The sequence below is a fragment of the Meriones unguiculatus genome, assembly GCF_030254825.1.
Source record: "Meriones unguiculatus strain TT.TT164.6M chromosome Y unlocalized genomic scaffold, Bangor_MerUng_6.1 ChrY_unordered_Scaffold_35, whole genome shotgun sequence".
NCBI classification, from domain to species: Eukaryota; Metazoa; Chordata; class Mammalia; order Rodentia; family Muridae; genus Meriones; species Meriones unguiculatus.
In genome coordinates, this window is record NW_026843712.1 from 6,728,484 (window position 1) to 6,746,762 (window position 18,279).

Consider the following 18,279-nt stretch of genomic DNA (forward strand, 5'->3'; position numbering starts at 1 on the left):
GAGAGCTAAACATATATGCAGTTCCCAGGTCAAAATTGTAAGTCCAAATTGTAGTGAATTATGAGGTAAGTCATATTAAACTTTCTGAGATAGCTATGTGCTTTCTTTAAAATCCATGTGGTGGCTAGTGCTATTCTTACGTATTTGAATTGCCTGGAAATCAGCTACCTGGCCTTTACCTGCAGTTTCCAGCTTGGTTCTCCATGTTAACACTGGTGACCAGACCAAGCCCCACTGACTTTGAAATAAGGGTCTCCTGGGGTAGGATAGATTGTAAAGAGCAGAAAAAGAGGTGAAGCAGCTCCTCAGGTTCCTTCCATCTCCACCCCCAAGATACATAGCCAGTTTTCTATTGCACAAACTCCTTATCTGTAAACTAATTTATGTTGTCAGGGGTAGCATGCTAAGGCTGGGACTCACATTTATCCACTGGTAAAATACAGCTGCTTCTGAAAGAAATGACAATTCCTTATTCATTTATTCAAAGGAGGGTACTAAAGAGCAGAAAGAGAACATAGAAAAGTTATCTCAATCTCTTTCTGGATAGCCAACACCTGCCCCCTTGGCCTGTGCTGTCTACAGAGCCGGCCTCCCCAGACTGATGAGAACCAGCACCTTACCTATGTGAGCCTATAAGCAAAACTGCAGGTGGCCTCCATAGTCAGGGGCCTGAATCTCCTCTAGAGCAGAGGTCCTCAACCTTCCTAGTGCCATGATATTTTAATACAGATCCTCAAGTTGTGGTGTCCTCTCTACTACCAAAAATTATTTTCTTTGCTACTTCATAACCATAATTTTCCTATTGTAAATACCGGTGCTTTTTCATGGTCTCAGGAGAGTCCCACAAAAGGGTCATTCTACATCAAAGGGGTTGGGATGCACAGGTTAAGAACTGCTCCTTTACAGGTAGGCATGTGCAACCTATTGCCCCTACAAAACCGTGTTGTTGTCTACAAAGTTGACACTTGGAAACCATAGAACAAAGAAGAATTACAAAGAAAAATGCAAGAGCAGGCTTGATAATGTTTTAAATAAAACAATTTTGGACCATACTAATCTTGGGGTGTACAGACCTATGGGCTACAGTTAAGATATGCTTGTCCGATTGAGGTGAAGTCTCGCTTACTAGACACCTAGGCCTTAAGGAGGGTCCTAAAGCAAACAGCCCCCAGTCAGGGCCCATGTGGAAGAAGCCCCACACTGGGGCACAGGTCTAACATGCCTACACTTGTACTGTGGTTTTGCCATAGCCTACAGAAAACATCTTGATCATCACAGTGTCAGGTCTCAAACCCTGGACAAACTGCTAACTGTTGTAGTTGTTAATACATCAAAGCTGAGGTTGGCTAGCCAAGTGCTCCAAGCATCCCTCCATTTCTAGCTGTTTCAGGGTCCTCCTGGCTTGCATATCCTGCCCTTACCCTGAAACCTTCAGCCCAGGGACTAGGCTGCCATTCTGCCAGCTGCTTATCCCTATATAATCCAGTTATTTTTTCTAGGCTGGTTGTTCTGGCCCTTTTATCTCTTGGTCAGTCTTCTGGCCCAGGCAGCTGCTCTTGGTTTATGACTGTCTCCTCTCTTGCTCTCGATTCTCTTCCCCCCTCAAATGACCCTGCTCAGCTTGGCCATGTTCACTCTGGACTCTCCCAGATGTCTCAGTCTCTGGCTCTATTTGACCTTTTATCTACAATAAAACATCTTCTCTACTATACTTAGAAGCAGTCTTGTCCTTCTTCTTGTTCTACTATAATTAGTAGCAGTCTTGTCCGTCTTATTTCTTTTTTCTTTCCTCTCAGTCATCTGGTGTTGAAACCCAGAATTTCTGTAGGCTTACATGTGACAAAGGAGTAAGGTGAAGATGCTCCCTCTTGAGATTAGAGAACTATTCTGTGGGAGAAAAAGATGGAGAGTTAGTGACAGTTGGGCATGACCCACACTACACAGATAAGATACTCTATGTTTGTGACTAAGTGTTGTGCCTGGCACATGGACAGACACCAACTCTGAGACAAGTAAGTGTTCATGGACTTTGGTTACTGACCTATGGAATGGGGATCATAATAGCACTAAACCCAGACAACTGTGGTGAGTTTTAAATGAGATGCTACTTCATAAAGGACCTAGAAAGAACCTACTATACAGAAGGCATTTCCATGTGCATATGAGCACACATGCATGTGAACACACCTCAATCAGAATGAGCACATACACACACGCACACAAGCACACATACAAACACACACACACACACACACACACACACACACATCTCATTCAACATGAGTAAATCCAGGATGTTCTGGGTACCCCATAGGAGTCCATGGCACCTGAAGGGGAGCTCTGACAGCTATTCCATAGAGCCCAGCATAGGGAGATTAGTTGCTCACTTGAGAATTCTGAGACAACTTGGGAAACAAAAGCTTTTCAGGACTGCTCTGTGTGTAGAAATTGCCCAATAAATTCTGCTGCACCCTGGAAAAGGAGGAACCCACCAAACATGTAAGGCCCTCAAACACCAGCTGTGTTCATATAAAATCTGAAAAATGGGCTACTGTTCTAAAGGGGTGGAGTGGGCTTAGCATGTTCTGAGAATGTTCTTTATGAAATGGGACACTGTGGTCCTTGAGGGAGAGCAACAGAACTGGGGAAGGCATTCAAACTGAGGAAAATAGCACAAGAGAAAGAGAGAGGTAAAGAAAAAGCATGTCTAGTGGGAGAAACAATGTTGAGGATGGATTCTGAAAGTCTAACACACCCCAGTTGGGGCTGATATAACACGATTCAGGTGAGGGAAGAAGAGTAAGACCATCCATTGTATGAATTTTCACTGTAACAGTGACACCTGCTATGTGAGCTTTATAAGGCAAGTGTGTATATTTATATCTTCTGTATCCCTTCAGGTCATTCAACATTTGTTTGCAGGAGAGGATCTAGACATTGGCTCTACATATTGATCAATTTATTTTTTGTTAAATATTTTAGTTTCTCTCTTTCTTTGTTTTCACAGTAGCTGTGACATGGGAAGGTTTGTGATATGCTTCCGTCTTTCTATTCAGTAGGCAGCACTGAATGAACAGGTTTTGACAAAACAATTAAATGGAATATGACTAACAAATTGAAATGTACATGATGCTTGACAGCTGGCTCACTGGTTAAATATTGGTATTGGAGTGAAGGAGAACCATAGTTCAGTTCCTGGTATGAATATTGGAACTCCTGGGAGTTATAACACTTTTGGATTTTATACCTCTGGCTTCTGTGACCATCTGTACTCATATACACACACAAACTCATGCAGGCATGCAAACCCAAGCACCACTAAAAATAAAAATAAAGGGTTATATGCCTAGGAGTGGTATAGCTGGATCTTGAAGAATGACTAGTCCTAATTTCCTGAGAAAGCACCAGATTGATTTCCCAAGTGGTTGTACAAGTTTACATTCCCAATAGCAATGGGGGAGGGTTCCTCTTTCTCCATGTCTTCTCCAGCATGTGTTGTCACATGAGATTTTTATTTTTTAGCCATTCTCATGGGGGTAAGGTAAAATCTCAGGGTTTTTTAATTTGCATCTCCCTCTTGAGTAAGGATGTTGAAGATTTCTCTAAGTGTTTCTGAGCCATTTGATTTTCCTCTATTGAGAATTCTCTGTTTAGCTCTGAACCCCACTTTTAAATTGGATGGCATGGTTTGTTGGTGATTAACTTCTTAGGTTCTTCATATATTCTGGATATAAGCCCTCCCTCTGTCAGATACAGTTTTGGTGAAGATCCTTTCCCTACCTGTGGGCTCTGCAGGCCCATGCATGGAGGGGACCTAAACCCCCTGCTCAGATGTAGCCCATTGACTCAGTCGCTAAGTGTGTTCACTAGTATGTGATACAGGGACTCTCCCAGATGTGAACTCACCGGCAGGCTCTCTGATCACTGCCCCTGAGGGGGGTAGGGGTGAGTGCAGCCTTGCCAGGCCACAGAGGAAGACAATGCATGCACTCCTAATTAGGACTGCTAGGCTAGGATCAGATAGAAGCAGGGGAGGATCTCCCCTAACAGTAGACTAGGAGAGGGGCATAGGGTGAGAAGAGGAAAGGAGAGAGAGATTTGGAGGAGATGATGGAGGAGCCCTCAGCTGGGATACAAAGTGAAAGAAAATTTAACAAATAATTAATAAAAATATATAAAAACACACACACAAAAAAAATCTATATTGTTTGTCTTTTGAAACAGAGTGTCTCTGGTTGTCCTGGACTCATTTTGTAGACCAGACTGTCCTTGAACACACAGAGATCCTCATGCCATGCCCTTCATAAGTGCTGGCATTACAGGTGTGCACCATTGCATCTGGCTCTAATAAGAATTCTTAAAGACAAAATGTTGACTACTGTGGTTGACAGTTACTAGAGTTTCGGCTTTCTTCTCCCTGATATACTTCTTGATGGCCTCATTGTTTGGAGCAAACACTGAGTAAGCTCCTGCAGCCTTGTTTGCATTTGCCTAGTTGTATTCCTGCAAAGACAGGCTAGACAATGAGGGGAACCTCGTTTCCACAGAGCTTGAAAAATGGTTTTGCAGAGAACATGTATCTTACAATGATGTTGCCTAGGAAGATGGAATAGGCAAGCATCTGGTCCAGTCACATGAGTAGGGTTGGTGAGGAGCCACTTAGACCTCTTTGAGGATCAGCACCTGGGAAAAGAAGCCCCAGATTTCTAGTTATCCAATTTTGGTACCATATGCAGTTCACTGATGACTATGGAAGTCCTGCTGGTTTCTTTGGCCTGTTAAAAGAATTGACTGAAAACATTTTATTTACCAAGGATGTTATTTCTGGATGTAAACTGACTAGGCTGGAAGGAACTTTGAAATGTTAGTTCAATATTAATTCTTTCTCTTTATTTTATTTTCCATTTAGAGAAAATTTCATCTTATAAAAAATACTTCATGGATCCAGCTATGAAATCCCTTCTAAATTCCTTTAACTTTTGTTACTTCTTTGCTTATCCTGAGAACCTTAAGTCTACTATACTCCAGTGACATTAATTTGCCTGCAGAATGCTTTGCTTGATAAAACTACAAAGACAGGCAATTTTACATAAATAGTTAGAAATCTCTCTCTCTTTCTGTGTGTGTGTGAGAGAGGGGGTATAGAGGGAAAAGGAGAAGGAGAGGAAAGTAGAAAGAAGAGGGGCTGATGGAGTTCAGAGCCTTGTTCAGATGGGGCAAGTAGCTATTGCTGGGACATTTCTGTGACTCATTGACCACCTGCCTCCTTTAATTCTTCCCATTTTTGAAACAGAATCCTGTCATGAAGTCCAGGCTCTTCTCAAGGTTTCTGTGATCCTCCTGTTGTAGCTTCCTGAGCTTGGGAACTACTGGCATGCCTGGATTCAAAGCTATTTACGGAAACCAAAGCCAATTAGTGAGCCAAAGCCATTTAGGGGAGCCAATGCCAATCAGTGGAAAAGTTACCAAAAACCACACTAGGACCCTAAGTCATGGATCATAGATATAGGTGAGAACATCTGCTCATCAGTCTTGGATCATCCTTGAGACATCTTAAGGAAATATTCTTGAGATATCTTGCAGGAGATATCTCAAACCATAAAACAGTTTTGCAATCCTCTGCAGCAGTAAATTAGTAAGAGTTAAGTCAGAATGACAAATTACGGGAGTAAGCATGACTTATTTTTACAGAGTCTCAAGGACTCCCTCAAGATGGGAGGAGTAAGGTGAAGGAGTCTGGTAATTGGAATTCTGTCTGCTGGCCTTGGCAGATGCTGGTCGTATTAAAAGTTCCATTTCTCAGAGATTGTCCTTGGCAGTCAGTCTCTGCAGGTGGACTTCTCTGAGCATGAGAAGTAGATAGCAAGCTCCCTGCACCCTTGGGAACCAGACAGCAAACTGTATAACCTTGAGTTAATTCTGCATGTGGCATTAATTAACCTTGAGTTAATTCTGCCTTGCCATGTGGCACAGCTGTGTTGCTACTGTGAAAAAAAAATTGCTTGTAACCTTTGCTTTATAAGTGTTGTTTGCACATTCAGTAAATTGAGACTTGATCAGGAATCTGTCTTGCCTCCATTATTCACATCTCTGTCTCTCAATTTCCCTCTTTCATGTGGATCCTGTTCATCTACCCTGTGGGATGGGTCAGTTGGTGCCCAAAAAAGGGAGCTTGGAAAAGAGGGGCAAAAGTGAGAAACACTTTTTTTGGTTTTTGGAGCTCCAGATGCCTAAGTAAAAACAGTGCTTTATGATACTGTCCATCGCACAGAGGAAGACAAGTTAGGCAGGCAGCTCAATCATTGGGCTGAGCAGTAGCAGGGAGTTATTTATGGGACTTCAATGTCAGTGTTTAAATAAACAGGATGAATTGGGAGAAATGCCCTTATACACTTTAGTTTGTAAATGATTTATGTCCCTTCTTCCCAGTTGAAGGTATGTAAGTAAAAAGAAAAAGTACTTCTAAGGTTATTTCAAATGTTCATAAAGGAGCCCAAACAGATTTGTGTAATTTGAGAGCCAAAAATAATTCAAGAGCTAGATAGTGAGGATGAAAGTGTGTCAGAGGAAGAAACTGCCAAGTCTCAAAATTCAGATTGGCAACCTGTGCCCTCTGCCCACCCCCTGTCTCCCATGGCTTTCCCTGCCATATGTGCAGGAGATACAGGACCACTGCAGGAAGATATTACTGTTCTTTAAGAGAAAGTCCAATTAGAAAGGAAACAAGTTCAGTTATTAAGAGAATTAGGAAAATTAAAATAAAATCAATAGTAATAATAATAATAATAATAATAATAATAATAATAGTAATACAAAATAATAATAACCAAAAAAATTGGATTGTTTGCACTGGTAAATTTTAAAGTTGGTTTTACTTTTAAAATTATAAATGTGATTTATGATTTCACTCCTAAATATCATGCTTTATTTTAATATTACAAAAACAGGTTTTAAAATAATATGTAAATGTTTAAAAAGCAGGTACTGATATTGTTCTTTTCTTTGTCTCTGTTTTTTTTATGTGTGTGTGTGTGTGTGTGTATGTGTGTGTGTGTGCTGGCTTTCTGCTTTCATTTCCGGTTTTGGTTTGCTCTCGAAGTCTGGGGAACTTTGGACAGTTTGCAGTCTATTCAAGGGAATATGAAGGATGCTCCAATTCCCTGGGAGGGGGCTTATAAAAGCTCTACTTTTTTTGGCACCAGGAGATAGGGTCCAGGAGACCTTATTTTGTGTGATAATAGGGCTGCTGGAGTCTTCTCTCCATGTCGAAGCTGAGGAGAATGCCATGGGTGCTCTGCTCCTTCTGGTATCTGTGTGTGTGGAGGGGACCCATGAAGGGGTCCACTCCTTCTGGAATTTGTGGTACTAGTGTCCGGTAGAGGCTGGTCAAGCCCTGGTATTTGAGTCTTCTGGTTACTCCAAGGTGACTATGTCAGATTTTATGTTCCTTAGCTATGTCTCTATGTGTGTATATGTTTATTTGTGGACAAGCAGATAGTATTTTCAAATCTGGCTGATTATATTAATATTTTTAGACATGTATTCATATTTTTAGACATGAGGCAGTTTGACTCAACACCTCTGAGATTGGTCCTGGACCATCACATTTAAATTTTATAATACATTTTAAATTTTTCAGGTATTTGAAAAAAATAACCCTTGGTCAGTCTAACAACAAATTTAAATTAGTTGCTCAAACCTTTGGGTGAGGTCAAAAGACCTTGGTATTCATTTAATAATTTTGAAAAGTAAAATCAAACCATGATGTTTGAGCCAACTAAACAAAAAACTGCAGTTATTACAATACATCTTTTAAAACAAAACTATGAATATATCATTTATAAAATACATTCTTCATTTAAAGAGGCTGGATGTCACCTACCAGCAGGGACGGCTAAATACCACCTGAGATACAGCTGGACAGAGAGAGAGACAGGGTGACACAGGGAAGGACACCAAGTCTACATGCTGATTTAATGGGTGTCAGGTTAACATTTACATAGGCAAAAGTGTGCAAGCAGTTTCTCAGGCAGGCAATTTTACTTAGCCAAAACATGAGATATCTCATTCCAGGTTGCACAAAGTTTGCAGTCTGATTCCCAAGGTTGCAGAGAGCTTGCTATCTACTTTTCAGGCTCAGAGCACCCTGCCTGCAGAGACTGACTGCCAAGGATAGTCTCTGAGAAATGGAATGATGGATAAGACCCGCATCTGCCAAGGACAGGAGGCAGAATTCCAATTACCAGACTCCTTCAGTAATGGTTAAGGATTTCGTTAGCTTCTTTGTTTAGATTACTAATATTTGCCCCTGGTTTCCACCAGAAGGCACTATTGATGTAATACACTGGCGGAAAGTTGGAAATTGTCTTAAAAATATTTATGATTCTTCTGGTCCACAAAAGGTGCCTGTCCAGACATTTTATTACTGGAATTTGATTAATGATATTCTTCAGGTCAGAAATTCCCAACCTGACTTGGCTGAGGTAGATTCTCAAACTGAAAAGTTTTTCAAAAGGTATTCTAGAGGCAGTCCTAAATCCCTTGAAGTAGGTAGGGACAAGGCTGCACTACCCCAACATTCCCAAGTTCCCTCCCTCGACTCCATTTCTATACCTATGCAAGAATCACAGGCTCCAGTCCTAGTTCAGCCTGCAGCCCATTTCCTTTACCCCTCTCTTTCAACTGTTCACTTCCAGACACTAGACGGTCCTAATGACCTAACTTTCCCTGAAAAGGCCAATTCCCTTGAGTAATAAGCTGCCAGATACCTTAATCTAGACTGGCAACCCCTCCTGTCTTTCCTGGCTCTGGCAGCTGCCCCCTTTTTATGTACTCCATATATTAAAGTTCCTCCTTTCTGTGCACCAGCCTTACCTTTTGATTCTGACATAGAGGATGCAGCTCAGTACACTAAAACTAAACTCAGTCAGGAGGTCAAATCCCTCAGGGAAACACCTTCAAAAGAAAAGAGAGCATTTAACACATCTTAAAAAAACTGCAAGAAGTTGTCTCCTGTACCAATGAGTTCTATAGCCTCCCCACTCTATTTTCTAATTGATTTAATGTGTCTGGTTTTATGTTGAGGTCTTTGATCCACTGGATGTTTAGTTTTGTGCAGTCTGATAAGTATGGATCTATTTGCATTTTTCTATATGCAAATAGATCATGAATGTAGACCAGCATTTTAGACCAGCACCATTTCTTGAAGATGCTATCATATTCCATTGTATGATTTTGGCATCTTTGTCAAAGATCAGGTGTCCATAATTGTGTGTGTGTGGGTTTATTTCTGCTTCTTCTGTTCAGTCCATTTGATCCACCATCCTGTTTCTATGCCAGTACTATGCAGTTTTTATTACTTTTGTTCTATAATACATCTTAAGATCTGGGAAGGAGATACCTCAAGAAGAGCTGTTAATGTAGAGAATTGTTTTAGCAATTCTGGCTTTTTTGTTATTCCATAGGACATTGAGAATTTATCTTTCCACGTCTGCAAAAAATTCTGTTGGTAATTTGATGGGAATTGCATTGAATCTGTACATTGCTTGTGGTAAGATGGCCATTTTTACTATGTTATTCCTGCCAAACCCTGAGCATGGGAGATCTTTCCATTTTCTTTCTTTTTTTTTTTTTTTTCAATGCAGTTTATTCAGGAACCTTGAACAATCATCTGACCCTGGGGAAAGCCAGCCCACAGCTTAAATAACCTCTGGGTAGACAACTCCAGCATGCCACGTGGGCAATGCAGATAGGTCCACATACACGGAAGCAAGCCAGATCCTCAGCCGGAGTTGTTTCTGACAGAGAGCACTCACCATCGGGAAGGTGGAAGGTGGAATGTGGAAACCAGCTCCATCTTTAAGTCGTAGCATTACGCAGCTCTCTACAGTTCTCCCTTTTTGTTTTAGACACATCAGGCAAGAGTAGAGGTCTGATCTCTGATATTAGAAATAAATTGGGACTTTGTACTGATGTTCATTTAGGTGTCATCCACCCAAAGAGCATCAGACCCGTCCGATACCTTTTTCTGACCAGCCGTTTTTTTAAGTGGATTACTTGGTTTGTTGCTTTTCAGCTTCTTTAGTTCTTTATATATACTGGATATGAGTCCTCTGTCAGATAAAGGGTTGGTGAAGATTCTTTCCAATCTGTAGGTGGTCACTTTGTTTTGATGACCGTGTCCTTTGTTTTGCAGAAGCTTTTCAGTTTCATGAGGTCCCATTTATTGATTGTTGCTCTTAGAGCCTGTGCTGCTGGTGTTCTGTTCATGAGGTTTTTTCCTGTACAAATGAGTTCTGGGGTATTTCCCACTTTTTTTTTTCAAGCCAATTTAATGTGTCTGGTTTTATGTTGAGGTCTTTGATCCACTTGGACTTCAGTTTTGTGCAGGGTGATAAGTATGGATCTATTTTCATTTTTCTACATGTAGACATCCAGTTGGACCAGCACCATTTGTTGAAGATGCTATCTTTTTTCCATTGTATGGTTTTGGCATCTTTGTCAAAGATCAGTTGTCCATAAGTGTGTGGGTACTACCAGGTGCTTGGCTGCTGGCCGCCAGCCCCAACCCCAGCCCAGAGCCACAAGCCAGTGTCTCTGGTCACGCTCCCAGACTGAACCGTGTGCTCCACACTATCAGAGACTGAAATTTTTAGTCTAGAGATAACCCCAGCATACAAGAAACGATTAGGACCGGCCTTAGGTCACCCAGACATCCCCTGAAAAAGACTTGGGCTCCACAGGCACCCCAGGAGCCAGCCTGGAGACAGAGCCAAGGACCCAGGCTTCAGCACAGAGCCCTGCCTGCCTGCGTGCCTGTTTCACCACCTGAGATAGAACTGTGGGCACCAGGGCACCAGCGAATGAGTTTCACTGTCCAGTGCAAACACACAAGGAAGAAAACGGCTGGTCTGATCTCAGAGCACTCAGCCGACACCCCCAAGCTGAAAAGGTCCAAGGAAATTTACCCAGCTTAGGGAGGCACCCAGGCTCCCAAAGGCCACAAAGGCAGACACAGGCAGTTTCTGCGCATCAGACAGCAGGCAGAAAATGAGCCGCCATCAATCAGCTGTGCTCCAGGCACAGGCAGATTCTGTGGCCAGCCAGCTGGTGACACTAAGCACTGTGCACCAGGGCAAAAAACAAAAAGACACTGAGAGTCCGTGTCTCCAGAGAATCCACAGGGAAGGAAGGAAACTGTACTGACTTAAATCAGCCAATCCTTCCCTAGAAAAAGTCTAGCAGACCAGTGGTGCCCGAGGCGCCAACACTCAGCTATGCTCCAGACACAGGCACAAACAGTTGCTGCATGCCTGATGTCTAACTGGGTCACAGCAGCTGATCATTAAATTTACCACAAGAAACCCAGAAACAGGGAAGCTGCCCTCAGGACTTCCCTGGGTGAGAGGAGAACCCTCTCGACTAACAAAGACCACAGTTACCACTCAGGTCTATATGCCTGAGGTGAGCAACTCCTGAGAAAACACCAGCCATCCAGGGACTATACCCAAAAAGCTGAGAAGACATCCTTCAGGAAAAACCAGCTTTCTGCAAAGGGGATTCTCTCCACCACAGGATCCCCAGGAACCACCAGAAAATAACCCCAAACACCTAAGATAGCACAATGGGTAGAGACCAGCGTAAAAGCTCAAGCAACAAAAGACAGCGATATGGCATCTCCAGAACCCAGTTACCCAGGGGCAAGTAGCCCTGGACACCCCAGCATCACTTAAATCCAAGTAGATGACCTAACAACTATGGTCATGAAGATGATAACAGAGGAAACAAATAAGAAATGTAAAGACATAGAGGAAGTTAAACTCAAACAGAATATTGCCATCCGTAAATAAATAGAGGAAGCTGCAGCCAAACAGTTTATGGCCTTTAGAAAGGAAATGCTTAAAGCACTGAATGAAATAAAAGAAACAGGGTTGAAGGAACTAAAAGAAAAACAGGAAAGTACAATCAGACAGGTGAAGGAAGTAAACAAAACAACTCAAGACCTGAAGATAGAATTGGAAAAATTAAAGAAAACACAAATGGAAGAAATAATGGAAAGGAAGAATCTAGGGAAGAAAACAGGAACTACAAAGGCAAGCATAACCAACAGACTACAAGAGATGGAAGAAAGAATCTCAGGTATAGAAGATACAATGGAAGAAATCGATATATCTGTCAAAGAAAATGTTAAATCCGAAAAATTCCTGACACAGACCGTCCAAGAATCCCAAGACTATATGAAAAGATAACTGAGCTTCATTGAAAGCACATTGCTTGGTTTACCAGTGGTTCTTCAAATGTGGGTTGCAAACCCTTTGGGGGTCCCATATGAGAAACCTTGCTTATCAGACTTACATGACAATTCATAACACTGGGAAACTTACAGTTATGACATGGCTATGAAAATAATTTTATGCTTCAGGTCACCAGAACATGAGGAACTATATTAAAGGGGTGCTACATTTGGAAGGTTGAGAACCACTGGTTGAGAGTCAGCTGTTAACAGATAAATTGTCCTGACTCAGGGAAGGGTTACTTGTGTCATCCTGGTGAAGGATCTTGTCCCTTTTCTGCATCAGATTAAGGAATGTTCACCCAGACTACAGTCATATAGCATGGAAGATAAGATAAACGACACCCACCTTATCAGGGCTGGATTATTGTTCTGTGACAACCAGAAGGGTTTCTCTTTCTGGTCCATGTCCTCAATGGCTTCCTGGGGTGGCACTAGGACAGTGAGATTTGAGGTGGTAGTCAGCATGGACTGCAAGGAAACATTCTGAGTCACAGGAGGAGAGAAAGTGGCCTGAATACTGTTAGCTACTATCTGGGCAGACTGATATGATATCAGAGATGATGGCATCCCATGCAATGTAACTCCAGGCACACTGGGAAGATCCTAGGCTTTCATTCCACACTCAAAACGGAACTTGGCTTGATGACTCACTTTCACTTTTGAGACTCAATCTGTTTTTCCTCTTTAATGTGTGGATCTTTATAACAGTGAAGATTTTCCTGATAGGGTCATACTTGTAAATTGGAATGAAAAGGCACATAAAGAGTCTTGTGTGTGTGCAAATGTGTACAAAGGACTATGTGACTTCTACTATGTATTTAGAGTAAGAAAGTTGCAGAGAATGAAGCCTGTCTCAAACTCAACAATGTCTCATCCATGCTCAGAAAAGTCATTGCTATGTTAAACAATTTGATAAAAAAATATTCAACCAAAAATAAATAAAAAACAACCCAAATCCCCTAAATCTTGTTTTATAGAACTTACTGAAGCTAGATATGTTGGCCTATACCTCTATTCCCATCACTCAGGGAGTCAGACACAGGTGAATCTCTTTGAATCAGTGACCAGACTGGTCTACAAATTGACTTCAGGACAGCCCAGGCCACACAAAAAATCCCTGCCTCAAAACAAAACAAAACAAAACAACAACAACAACAACAAAACCCAACAAAGAACTTACTGATTTCTGGTGAATATTCTCCTTGGAATGATTTTCAAGTTTGAACACAAAACCATTTAAATCAGGTTGTGGGTAAATGTGCCCTATCTAACCTGCTACTGGGATGGCATTGCAAAAGGTGAGACTGAGCATAGCCACAGGGAAGCCAGCATGCCCAGAGAGGAAGGAGTTCCCTGCCTTGCTTTATGGAGAGGGTTGTACTGAGCCTCCACTGTAGAAACAAGTGGTTCTTCAGGATGCAGGGAGCTGTTCTCTGAGTGACTGCTGCCTGAGGAAGACCTATTTTGGCCCATACTTACATAGAAGGACAATCTGTTATGATGTCTGGCTAGGTTACACATCCCAATCCATTCAGCCCAAGAGGACAGAGATCAAGACAATTGGACAGGGTGAGACTGGATTCTTTTAGCTTTGCTTTTGATACAGTGTTTCTGGGTGTGCCAGCCCTAACTATCCTGGACTCTCTCTGTAGAACAGGCTGGCTTGAACTCATAGAGAACCACCTGCTTCTGCCTACAGAGGGCTAGGATCAAAGGCATGCCACCAAAACCTGCTTGAGATGAACTTTTTTATTTGATCCTCCATGGGTTTGGAAAGTAAGCTGTACAAATTTGTTAGGCAGAGAGCTAAACATATATGCAGTTCCCAGGTCACAATTGTAAGTCCAAATTATAGTGAATCATGAGGTAAGTCACATTAAACTTTCTGAGAAAGCTATGTGCTTTCTTTAAAATCCATGTGGGGGCTAGTGCTATTCTTATGTTTTTGAATTGCTTGGAAATCAGCTACCTGGCCTTTACCTGCAGTTTCCAGCTTGGCTATCCATGTTAACACTGGTGACCAGACCAAGCCCCACTGACTTTTAAATCAGGGTCTCCGGTGGTGGGATAGATTGTAAAGAGCAGAAAAATAAGAGGAGCAGCTCCTCACGTTCCTCCCAACTCCACCCGCAAGATACATTGCCAGTTTTCTATTGCACAAACTCCTTATCTGTAAACTAATTTATGTTGTCAGGGGTAGCATGCTAAGGCTGGGACTGACATTTATCCACTGGTAAAATACAGCTACTTCTGAAAGAAATGACAATTCCTTATTCATTTATTCAAAGGAGGGTACTAAAGAGCAGAAAGAGAACATAGAAAAGTTATCTCAATCTCTTTCTGGATAGCCAACACCTGCCCCCTTGGCCGGTGCTGTCTACAGAGCCGGCCTCCCCAGACTGATGAGAACCAGCACCTTACCTATGTGAGCCTATAAGCAAAACTGCAGGTGGCCTCCATAGTCAGGGGCCTGAATCTCCTCTAGAGCAGAGGTCCTCAACCTTCCTAGTGCCATGATATTTTAATACAGATCCTCAAGTTGTGGTGTCCTCTCTACTACCAAAAATTATTTTCTTTGCTACTTCATAACCATAATTTTCCTATTGTAAATACCGGTGCTTTTTCATGGTCTCAGGAGAGTCCCACAAAAGGGTCATTCTACATCAAAGGGGTTGGGATGCACAGGTTAAGAACTGCTCCTTTACAGGTAGGCATGTGCAACCTATTGCCACTACAAAACCGTGTTGTTGTCTACAAAGTTGACACTTGGAAACCATAGAACAAAGAAGAATTACAAAGAAAAATGCAAGAGCAGGCTTGATAATGTTTTAAATAAAACAATTTTGGACCATAGTAATCTCAGGGTGTACAGACCTATGGGCTACAGTTAAGACATGCCTGTCCCATTGAGGTGAGGTGTAGCTTACTAGACACCTAGGCCTTAAGGAGGGTCCTAAAGCAAACAGCCCCCAGACATGGTCCTTGTGGAGGAAACCCCACACTGGGGCATGGGGCTAACATGCCTGGACTTATACTGTAGTTTTGCCACAGCCTACAGAAAACAAGTTTGGATAGAAATGAGTAAGCCTGGGTGAAGTCTCAACAGGGATGGGCAGAGGAAGTTATTCCAGGATGCAAACTGACTAGTCTGGAAGGAAGTTTGAAATGTTAGTTCATTTTTAATTCTTTCTCTTAATTTTGTTTTCCATTTAGAGAAAATTTCATCATATACAAAAGGCTTTATGGATCCAGCTATGAAATCCCTTCTAACTTCCATTAACTTTTGTTACTTCTTTGCTTATCCTGAGAACCTTAAATCTACTATACTCCAGTGACATGAATTTGCCTGCAAATTGTTTTCCTTGATAAAACTTCAACAACAGGCAATTTCACATAAATAGTTATATTTCTCTCTGTCTTTCTGTGTGTGTGTGAGAGGGGGTTGTGAGTCATGTGTAGATGGGGCAAGAAGCTATTAGTGAGACATTTCCCTGACTAGTTGACCACTTGCCCAACTTAATTCTTCCCATTTTTGAAACAGAATCCTGCCATGAAGTCCAGGCTGTTCTCAAGGTTTCTGTGATCCTCCTGTTGTAGCTTCCTGAGGGTGGGAACTACAGGCATGCCTGGATTCAAAGCAATTTACTGAAGCCAAAGCCAATTAGTGAGCCAAAGCCATTTAGTGGAGCCAATGCCAATTAGTGGAAAAGTTACCAAAAGCAGCACTAGGACCATAGGTCATAGGTGATTGATTCAGGTGAGAACATCTGCTTGTCAGTCTTGGATCATCCTTGAGACATCTTAAGGAAACATTCTTGAGATATCTTGCAGGAGGTATCTCAAACCATAAAAAAGTTTTGCAATCTTCTGCAGCAGTAAATTAGTAAGAGGTAAGTCAGAATGATGGATTATGGGAGTGAGCATGACTTATTTTTACAGGGTCACAAGAAGTCCCTCAAGATGGGAGGAGTAAGGTGAAGGAGTCTGGTAATTGGATTTCTTCCTTGTGGCCTTGACAGAATACAATATATCATTATCTTATCAATACATCCATTGCTCAGAGATTGTCCTTGGCACTCAGACTCTGCAGGTGGGGTTCTCTGAGACTGAGAAGTAGATAACAAGCTCCCTGTACCCTTGGGATCCAAACAGCAAACTTTGTATAACCTTGAGTTATTTCTGAATGCCTCGCCAGGTGGCACAGATGTGTTGCTACTGTGAAAAAAAAATGCTTGTAACCTTTGCTTTATAAGTGTTGTTTGCACATTCAGTAAATTGAGACCTGATCAGGAATCTGTCTTGCCTCCATTCTTCACATCTCTGTCTCTCAATTTCCCCCTTTCAGGTGGATCCTGTTCATCTAGCCTGTGGGATGGGTCAGTTGATGCCCAAAAAAGGGACCTTGAAAAAGAGGGGCAAAAGTGAGAAACATTGGTTTTTGGAGCTCCAGATGCCTAAGTAACAACAGTGCTTTGTGATACTGTCCATCACACAGAGGAAGACAAGGTAGGCAGGCAGCTCAATCATTGGGCAGAGCAGTAGCAGGGAGTTATTTATGGGACTTTAAAGTCAATGTTAAAATAAACAGTTCAAATTGGGAGAAATGCCCTTATACCCTTTAGATTGTAAGTGAAGTATGTCCCTCCTTCCCAGTGTAAAGTATGTAAATATGGAAACATGGAAAGTGTAGGGAAACGATTGCAAGAGTATTACACTAATAATGGTCCTGAGATGGTACCTGTTATATATGTTCCTCTGTGGAATCTAATTAGAGATGTGTTGGATCATAGGCATGAGCCTGATAAAATGAAAAATTTTGATCTCACAAGCTAAAGAATGGCTTAAAGAAATTGGAGCAGCCAAACAGGGAAGAAAAAAAAAAGTACTTTTAATGTTCTTTAATGTTCATAAAGGAGCTCAAACAGATTTGTGTTATTTGAGAGCAGAAAATAATTTAAGAGCTAGATAGTGAGGATGAAAGGGAGTCAGACTAAAAAACTGCCAAGTCTCATAATTCAGACTGGTTTCCTGTGCCCTCTGTCTGCCCCCTCCCGCCCATGGCTTTCCCTGCCATATGTGCAGGAGATACAGGACCTCTGCAGGAAGATATTACTGTTCTTCAAAAGAAAGTCCAATTGGAAAGGAAACAAATTCAGTTATTAAGAGAATTACAAAAATTAAAAGAAAAACTATAGTAATAAATAATAATAATAATAATAGTCAAAAATAATAACAATAATAAAATTGTATTGTTTGCACTGGTAAATTTTAAAGTTGGTTTACTTTTAAAATTATAAATGTGCTTTATGATTTCACTCCTAAAGAGCATGCTGTGTTTTAATATTGCAAAAACAGGTTTTTAAAAAAATATGTAAATGTTTAAAAAGCAGGTACCGCCATTATTCTTTCTCTTGTCTCTGATTTTGTTTTTGTGTGCTGGCTGTCAACTTTGGTTTCTGGTATTGGTTTGCTCTTGAAGTCCGTAGAAACATGGAGAGTTTGAAATCTGGCCAAGAGAATATGAAGGACCCTCCAATTCCCTGGGAAGGGGCTTATAAAAGCTCCACTTTTTTTTTGGCACCAGGAGAAAGGTTCGCTGAGACCATATTTTGAGTGATAATAGGGCTGCTGGAGCCAGCTCTCCATTTGGAAGCTGTGGAGAAAACCATGGGTGCTCTGCTCCTTCTGGTATCTATGTGTTTAGAAGGGACCCATGAGGGAGTCCAGTCCTTCTGGAATTTATGGTACTTGTGTCCAGTACAAGCTGGTCAAGCCCTCGTATTTGAGTATTCTGTTTAGTCCAAGGTGACAATGGAAGATTTCTATGTTCCTTTGCTATGCCTCTATGTGTGTATATGTTTATTTGTGGACAAACAGATCATATTTTCAAATCTGGCTGATGATATTAATATTGTTAGGCATATATTAATATTTTTAGACATGAGGCAGTTTGACTCAACACCTCTGAGTTTGGTCCTGGACCA